Source organism: Salmo salar, chromosome 06 (assembly GCF_965601325.2).
Source record: "Salmo salar chromosome 06, fSalSal1, whole genome shotgun sequence".
NCBI lineage: Eukaryota > Metazoa > Chordata > Actinopteri > Salmoniformes > Salmonidae > Salmo > Salmo salar.
This window is the reverse complement of record NC_138296.1, coordinates 73,267,114-73,276,440: the sequence shown is the minus strand read 5'-3', so window position 1 is coordinate 73,276,440 and position 9,327 is coordinate 73,267,114.

Sequence of the window (9,327 nt, the reverse complement as noted above, 5' to 3'; positions counted from 1 at the left end):
CTTTGCTCCACTCTCTTGTCATTAAAACGCAAACTGACTGTGGATAAATTTCTAGAAATGCACCTGAACCTACTTCTACATGCGCCCGATAGAGGGCGGCATTGCGTTGTAGCTGGGGCAGGCAGGGTCCTGAGCGGCCCATTTACTTCATTATGGGCCCGTTATATGTCTCATTTCACTATGGCTATGGGTATTGCTTTTTAACACAATTTAGGCCTATATAGTATATCAATCTGCTGTTCTAATCCACAAGATTATGTTACAATGAATTAGCAGGTTAAAGACAAATCATCTGTGTGTGCAACACAACTTTCTGCACAAACCAGTCTGACTACATCTTTAAGGGCAACGTGCCAGCAGTCCAATGGAATGTACACCCATTCAAGCACATACCTTGTGTTGACAACATAGCAGCAAGTGACAGATTTCATTCTACCATGACTGCAACAAAGAACAACGGCAACTACCACCTGAGAGACAACAATGAAGCCCAAATCTCTCGTATTGAGGTTATTTGATAATACTGAGTCCTTAAGTGTGAGGCAAGTGGAGAAAGGAGCCAGGTATCACCGACAAGTAGACTGTTCAGACCAACATGAGACCCCCGCACCAAATTATACCCGCGGTCCCCAGGTAGAGGATGGGGGGAGAAAGAAAGAGAAGTGCGCCACTGAGATCCATTTCACCTTTTTACCGGAGAGGTACGAGCCCCTAGTCGAAGAGGATGAAGGAAGGCAAAGAGCGAAAGAAGAAAAGAAAAACAAAAAGAAACAAAAATACAAGAAAGTCAAGAAGGTAGTTTTTGTGAAAAACATTACTGCTGCATTTATCTTTCTGTGCTATTATGTATATCAAAAATAGGTATTGATTTTTCCCCCTTCAATTATTAACTTTAACCAATGTTTGTTTCAATGGTCATTTATCCTTAACTAACCATTTTGATGCACATAACCTTTGAAAATCAAATGCATTCTGTTTTGTTATAATTACACTGTTATAACAACCTTCAGTTGTTCATAATCATAACATGTTTCTATTGTCAATAGGAAAAAGACAGTAATATCAGTTACATTTTCAGATACATTCCACTATAGAATTCCCTGCAGTGTATAATTTCTAACACAGTATGTAATAGTTGTGCATAATATGGGTAAGTTCAAGGCAATATCATAATCAATATCATTATCATGATACAATTATCACAATATGGCATCAGGCCATCAAACCTGCATCAAATTGCCTGATATTCATCATATGACAGAATGATGTCAAATCAATAATAAGAATCACAAACCATAGAGCTCGAAAGATTATTGTGAAATAGGACTACAATATAGAGGCTTTTCATGAAAGAAATCGGAATTACGAACCAATCTTTTGTGATTGACTTTTTTATTTATTTTTTAACACGAAATGAAAGTCATGGTGCAGTTCTTTGACTTAAAAATATTTCCTGTCAAGAAACTCAAGTTTACTAATATAGCTCTTGAAACCATTTCCATATAAATAGTGTTTGTGGTTTCACTGTTGTTGTGGCTGTAGTTGTCACGCCCTGACCTGAGAGAGGCGTTTTTCTCTGTTTGGTTAGGTCAGGGTGTGACATGGGGTGGGCATTCTATGTGTTGTATGTCTATGTTGTTTTTTCTTTGATCGGCCTAGTATGGTTTCCAATCAGAGGCAGCTGTCTATCGTTGTCTCTGATTGGGAATCATACTTAGGCAGCCCTTTTTCCCTCCTTCTGTGTGGGATCTTGTTTTTGTATTGCTGTAAGTAGCCCGCAAGACTTTTCGTTCGTTGTGTTGTTTATTGTTTAGTTTTTTGCTGGTTCACCGTCAAATAAAATATGATGAACCCAACACACGCTGCGCCTTGGTCTACCTTTAACGACGAACGTTACAGAAGATCCCACCACAAGAGGACCAAGCAGCATGATCAGGAGTGGACCTGGGAGGACATCCGGAACGGCAAGGGATCCTGGACGTGGGAGGAGATCCAAGCTGGATAGGATCGCCTCCCATGGGAACAGGTGGAGGCAGTGAGAGCAGAGCGGCAACGAGAAGAGTAACTAGCACGGCAACGACGGAAGCACGAGAGGCAGCCCCCCCAAAAACATGTTTTGGGGGGGCACACAGGGAGATTGGCAGAGTCATGGTGGAGACCTGAGCCAACTCCCCGTGCTTACCGTGGGGAGAATAGGACTGGTCAGGCACCGGGTTATGCGGTAATGCGCATGGTGTCTCCAGTGCGCAGCCACAGCCCGGTGCACTCTGTGCAGGCTCCCCGCAGTGGCCGTGCTAGAGTTGGCATTCAGCCAGGAAGGATTGTGCCAGCTCAGCGTTCCTGGTCTCCGGTGCGTCTCTTCGGCCCAGGTTATCCTGCGCCTGCTCTACGCACGGTACCCCCAGTTCGCCAGCACAAACCAGTGCGACCTGTTCCAACGATCCGCGCTTTCCGGGCTACGGGGGGTATCCAGCCAGGACGGGTTGTGCCAGTCATAAGCTCCAGACCTCCAGTGCGCCTCCAAGGCCCAGTATATCCTGCGCCAGTTCTACGCACTGTGTCGCCAGTGCGCCTGCACAGCCCAGTTCGTCCTGTGCCAGCGACCCGCACTTGCCGGACTAAAGTAAGCATCCAGCCAGGACGGGTTGTGCCAGCCATAAGCTCCAGACCTCCAGTGCGCCTCCACGGCCCAGTATACCCTGTGCCTGCTCTGCGCACCGGGCCTCCAGCAACGTTCCCCAGTCCGGAGCCTCCAGCGACGTTCCCTAGTCCGGTGAGACCTGTTCCGGCTCCATGTAAGAAGCCTCCAGTGATGATCCATGGTCCGAAGCCTCCAGTGATGATCCATGGCACGAAGCCTCCAGTGATGATCCATGGCCCGGAGCCTGTAGTGATGATCCATGGCACGAAGCCTCCAGTGATAATCCATGGCCTGGAGCCTCCTGTGATAATCCATGGCAAGAAGCCTGTAGGGATGATCCATGGCCCGAAGCCTGTAGGGATGATCCATGGCACAAAGCCTCCAGTGATAATCCATGGCGCGGAGCCTGCAGTGATGATCCATGGCATGGAGCCTGCAGCGACGGTCCCCAGTCCGGAACCTCCTGAGACGGCCCACAGTCCGGAACCTCCTGAGACGGCCCACAGTCCGGAACCTCCTGAGACGGCCCACAGTCCGGAACCTCCTGAGACGGCCCACAGTCCGGAACCTCCTGAGACGGCCCACAGTCCGGAACCTTCTGAGACGGCCCACAGTCCGGAACCTCCTGAGACGGCCCACAGTCCGGAACCTTCTGAGACGGCCCACAGTCCGGAACCTCCTAAGACGGCTCACAGTCCGGAACCTCCTGAGACGGCCCACAGTCCGGAACCTCCTGAGACGTTCCCCAGTCCTGAGTCTTCAGCAGCGGTCCGCAGCCCGGAGTCTTCAGCGGCGGTCCACAGCCCGGAGTCTTCAGCGGCGGTCCGCAGTCCGGAGTCTCCAGTGGCGGTTTGCAGTCCAGAACTTCCGGCGATGATCTGGGGTCCGGTTCATCCAGCGACGATCCACGGTTCAGAGCTTCCGGCGATGATCCACGGTCTGGTTCCTCCGGCGACACAAAAGCGGAGGGATCAGCGGGCGGAGTGGGGGCTATGCCCCGAACCGGAGCCACCACCATGAGTAGATGCCCACCCAGACCCTCCCCTATAGGTTCAGGTTTGCGGCCAGGAGTCCGCACATTTGGGGGGGGGTACTGTCACGCCCTGACCTGAGAGCCGTTTTTCTCTGTTTGGTTAGGTCAGGGTGTGACATTCGGTGGGCATTCTATGTGTTGTATGTCTATGTTGTTTTTTCTTTGATTGCCTAGTATGGTTTCCAATCAGAGGCAGCTGTCTATCGTTGTCTCTGATTGGGAATCATACTTAGGCAGCCCGTTTTCCCTCCTTCTGTGTGGGATCTTGTTTTTGTATTGCTGTAAGTAGCCCGCAAGACTTTTCGTTCGTTGTGTTGTTTATTGTTTTGTTTTTTGCTGGTTCACCGTCAAATAAAATATGATGAACCCAACACTCGCTGCGCCTTGGTCTACCTTTAACGACGAACGTTACAGTAGTAGATTCTAAATCAAATCAAATCAAGCTTTATTTATACATCACATTTCAGACAGGGATTGCAACGCAATACGCTTTACAGGGAAAAAAACTAAAAACTATGACAATAAAAGCTGAAATATTTACTACACAGCAAACATAAGATAAACAAAAGAATGACACAAACTGAACAACTAAAAAGCACCCTAAGGAAAAGCAAAGATAAAGAGATATTTTTTAAAATCTCTGAAATATTTCCACAGTTTCGGCCCCCCTCAGGTTCTCTGGCAGGCTATTCCAGAGGCTGGGGGCATAATAACTAAAGGTTGTCTCTCCATGCCTCTTGGTCCTAGGCTTCGGGATAGTTAAAAGGCCAGTGCCAGAGGACCTGAGGGACCTACTTGGTACATAACTTAAAAGCGTGTCTGACATGTATTGGGGTGCACAATCGTGGATTGATAAAAAAATCAATAGAAGAATCTTAAAATTAATTCTAAAACTCAGAGACCTTAAAACCGGTGTAATGTGTGCTCTCCATCTGGTCTTGGTCAGTACCCGTGCTGCAGCATTCTGTATGTTTTGCAGCCGACTAATGGCTTTCTTGGTTAGACCAGACAGGAGAGCATTACAGTAGTCAAGCCTGCTTGTAATAAAAACATGGATGAGTCTCTCTGTATCAGCCTGAGAGAGAAATGGCCGCACCTTGGCAATGTTCCTCAGGTGGTAAAAAGCTATTTTGGTCACATTCCTAATCTGTGATTGAAAATGTAGTTAAAAATAAAACAACACCTATGTTTTTTACCTGGTGTTTTATCTTTATTGCCTGTGAATTAAAGTATGCTGCAGCATAGCCTCTCCAAGGTAAGCAGGCCAACACTCCCTCTGGGTTGTCTATTCTGCACTATCCCATGGTCTGAGGCTCAGACATTCACTGGTCAATTACAAAGCCAAGACTAAGCCTCATTGAATCACTAAAAAGCTCTGATCCAGCTAGATCCCTAAAGCTTCAAGGTAGTTTCACCTCTCAACACTCTGATGTGTTGCTACAGTATAAGCATTAGAGATTGTCAACGAATGTTGTGACAAACACTGCCAAAGAGTCATTGAACCCTCATCACGTCACCTGGCCCTGAAAGGATTCTCTGTCACGCTCTGACTTAGGAGAGCTGTGTTTTCTCTGTTTAGCTAGGCCAGGGTGTGATTGGTGGGTGCGCATTCTATGTTCGGTTTTCTATGTTTTGGCCGGGTATGGTTTCCAATCAGAGGCAGGTGTCTATCGTTGTCTCTGATTGGAAGCCATACTTAGGCAGCCTGTTTTTCCTTTGTGTTTTGTGGGTAGTTATTTTCCGTTTAGTTGTAAAGTACCTGACGGAACTGTCTGCTGTCATTTTTTGGTTTAATTTGTAAGTGTTCATTCTTCTTTCATTAAAACTACAAGATGAACATATTCCACGCTGCACCTTGGTCTACTCATTTTGACGCCTGTGACAGAACTACCCACCACAAGAAGACCAAGCAGCGTGCACTCTCCAGGAGGAGGAGCGGGACCAAGCAGTATGGCTCAGTGGAGTGGACCTGGGAGGAGATCCTAGATGGGGCAGGATCCTGGACAAGGCCTGGGGAGTATCGCCGTCCGCAATGGGAGATCGAGGCAGCGAAGGCGGAACGATGATACTGGGAGGAACTTCTAGGCAAGCAACAGGAGGCCGAGAGACAACGGCAAGAACATTTTTGGTGGGGGCACACGGGTAGATTGGCAAAGGCGGGTTTAAGACCTGAGCCAACTCCCCGTGCTTACCGTGGGGAGCGAGTGACCGAGCAAGCAACGGGTTCTGCGGTGATACGCACTGTGTCGCCAGTGCGTACTCACAGCCCGGTGCGCTCGGTGCAAGCTCCTCACCGTTGCCGTGCTAGAGTTGGCCGGCAGCCAGGAAGAAGTGCGCCGGCTCAGCGTATCTGGCCTCCAGTGCTTCTCTACGGCCCGGGTAATCCTGCACCTGCTCTGCGCACGGTCTCTCTCATTCACCAGCACAGCCCAGTTCGTCCTGTACCAGCGCTCTGCCCTTGCCGGGCTATAGTCAACATCGAGCCAGGACGGGTTGTGCCAGCCCTAAGCGCCAGACCTCCAGTGCGCCTCCAAGGCCCAGTGTACCCTGTGCCTGCTCCGCGCACTCTCCCTCCAGTGCGCCACCATAGCCCAGTACGTCCTGTGCCTGCTCCTTGCACTCTTCCTCCAGTACGCCTCTATAGCCCAGTACGGCCGGTGCCTGCTTTGAGAACACGGTCCTCAGTGTGTCTCCCCAGTCTGGTGAGACCGGTTCCAGCTCCCCGTAGGAAGCCTCCAGTGATGATCCATGGTCCAAAGCCTCCAGTGATAATCTATGGCATGAAGCCTCCAGTGATGATCCATGGCCCGGAGCCTGTAGTGATAATCCATGGCACGAAGCCTCCAGTGATGATCCATGGCCCGGAGCCTGTAGGGATGATCCATGTCACGAAGCCTCCAGTGATGATCCATGGCCCGAAGCCTGTAGGGATGATCCATGGCACGAAGCCTCCAGTGATGATCCATGGCCCAGAGCCTGTAAGGATGATCCATGGCACGAAGCCTCCAGTGATGATCCATGGCCCGGAGCCTACAGTGATGATCCATGGCACAAAGCCTTCAGTGATGATCCATGGCGCAGAACCAGTAGTGATGATCCATGGCGAGGAACCAGTAGCGATGATCCATGGCACGGAGCCTGCAGCGAAGGTCCCCGGTCCGGAACCTACAGAGACGCTCTCCAGTCCGGAGCCTCCAGCAACGCTCCCCAGTCCGGAGCCTCCAGCGACGCCCTCCAGTCCGGAGCCTCCAGCGACGCCCTCCAGTCCGGAGCCTCCAGCGACGGTCTGCAGCCCGGAGCCTCCAGCGGCGGCCTGCAGCCCGGAGTCTTCAGCGGTGGGCGGCAGTTCAGAGCCTCCGGCGCTGATCCACGGTCTGGTTCCTCCGGCAACACAGATGCGGGGGGATCAGCGGGCGGTGTGGGGGCTACGCCCCAAACCAGAGCCGCCGCCAAGTATAGATGACCACCCGGACCCTCCCCAATAGGTTCAGGTTTGCGGCCGGGAGTCCGCACCTTTGGGGGGGGGGGGGGGGGGGGGGGGTACTGTCACGCTCTGACCTAGGAGAGCTGTGTTTTCTCTGTTTAGCTAGGCCAGGGTGTGATAGGTGGGTGGGCATTCTATGTTCCGTTTTCTATGTTATGGCCGGGTATGGTTTCCAATCAGAGGCAGGTGTCTATCGTTGTCTCTGGAAGCCATACTTAGGCAGCCTGTTTTTCCTTTGTGTTTTGTGGGTAGTTATTTTCCGTTTAGTTGTAAAGTACCTGACGGAACTGTCTGCTGTAATTTTTTTGGTTTCATTTGTAAGTGTTCATTCTTCTTTCATTAAAACTACAAGATGAACATATTCCATGCTGCACCTTGGTCTACTCATTTTGACGCCTGTGACATTCTCTGTCATTGTGGTGAGGGATTATCAACTTCATTTGGAAGCGTCATGGATATGGGTAGCCTGTTGGCTATTAATAACAATAACAAACCCCAAACAAAGTACAATAATAATAACCAAATGTAGGGCTGACTAAATGCCATCAATCAGTTGGAAGGACCATAACAAACCCTATTCAAAGCACAGGAATAATTAAATGGAGTGTTACTATGGTGCAGTAAGTGACCATAATCCTACATTTGGTTATTCCTGTACTTTGGATGGGGTGTGTTATGGTCCTTCCAACTGATTGATGGCAGTTAGTCACATGTCATTTCTTCCTTATCTGTCTTGGCTTTGTTTAGAAAGTTCATATTTTACCACTCACACACGTGCTGTGGTGTGTGTTGTGTATAAGGTTATAATAACTGGGAAAGGGTCTACCAATCTGCCAGTCAGTTATATTGATTGCTGTCAAGCTTCCTTATTTATAAACAGTATATGGACACTACCTGTTAAAATGTCTATGAATAACCACAAAGATAAAGTAATTTATGATTTTATTGACTGGGCTTTAAATCATGTTGGATCTAGGTAGTAAAATGTGAGGAGGCCTGAGTGTAAGACAACTTCTTGGAAACAAGTAAACCATAAAAGGGTGATTGCCTTCTATAAATAACAAGATAATCGAATCACGTTAAAAATCCCATTGCCGCTACATGCCTCCATGAATTCACTGTAAACATAACCATCTAATATCAATGCTACAGTTGCTACAGGTCTGCAGGTGACAGGGGTGTTTGGACGTTTTATTGGCGGCCTTGATAGTGATACATTTTAAGACTACAGGTTGGGAAATGTTTTGGTGTTTTTGAACATCCCCTGATGCAGCCAGTTCAGACACTCTGGGATAGTGCCAGCTGGCCAGCCCTTTCCTGAACACTAAACATTGAACCCTATTGTTCGACACAGGGATCACTGCTTATTTTAGTTAGACAAATAAAAAGGACGCAGTGATTTCCCCCCTGCTGTGCTGGGCGCCCATTGTCTGAGTATGGAGCAGATTGGTTCGGTCTGAGCATGTGTTTAATAACGTAATCCCTTATTCTTGACCTAGTTCTGTCCTCAAGGTCTGTTGATGAGTTGTAAAATCATCCTCACACTTACAGCAGCCTACTGTATGTTCCATCTGCAGATAGGATGAGTCATTTAATGATGATTAGGTTTGTATTGCTGATGATGGTTGTTAATTGATAATCAGTTTATTGACTTTGCTCTCTGTGTGTGTACTCTGTCTTTCAGAATGTCGGCAAGGCCCTTCGCTACAGCTGGAAGTGTTTGATGCTTGGTCTTCACAGTATGGCAGCAGGCTATTCCACCCCACTCACTGCCGCTGCTACCCTCGTTCCAGAGTTTCATGCGGGCAGGGACAGGGGCTGAGAGGACCAATCACATTGATCTGTAATCTTTCTTAATGTTCACTGACTCTATCGCTGTGGCCCCAGGGTCTCAAAATAAACCAGCGCTGAAAACCCTCAATTGAGAGATTTCTCTACATTATGAAATTATAGAATTTCAATATCCTGTTGTAGAATAATGATAAAAAGACATTGATTCTTATTGCAAGGATTTGCACGTTTATAAGACGTAATAAACTGTTTATATTTTTTATAGTTACTTAATAGGAACTTTGTAAGAAGCACATTGATGCATTTGTAATTACATTTATGTGACAGAATGTTGACATGATTAGGAAATATATCTGTCAGACGTTTTATACTTTTACA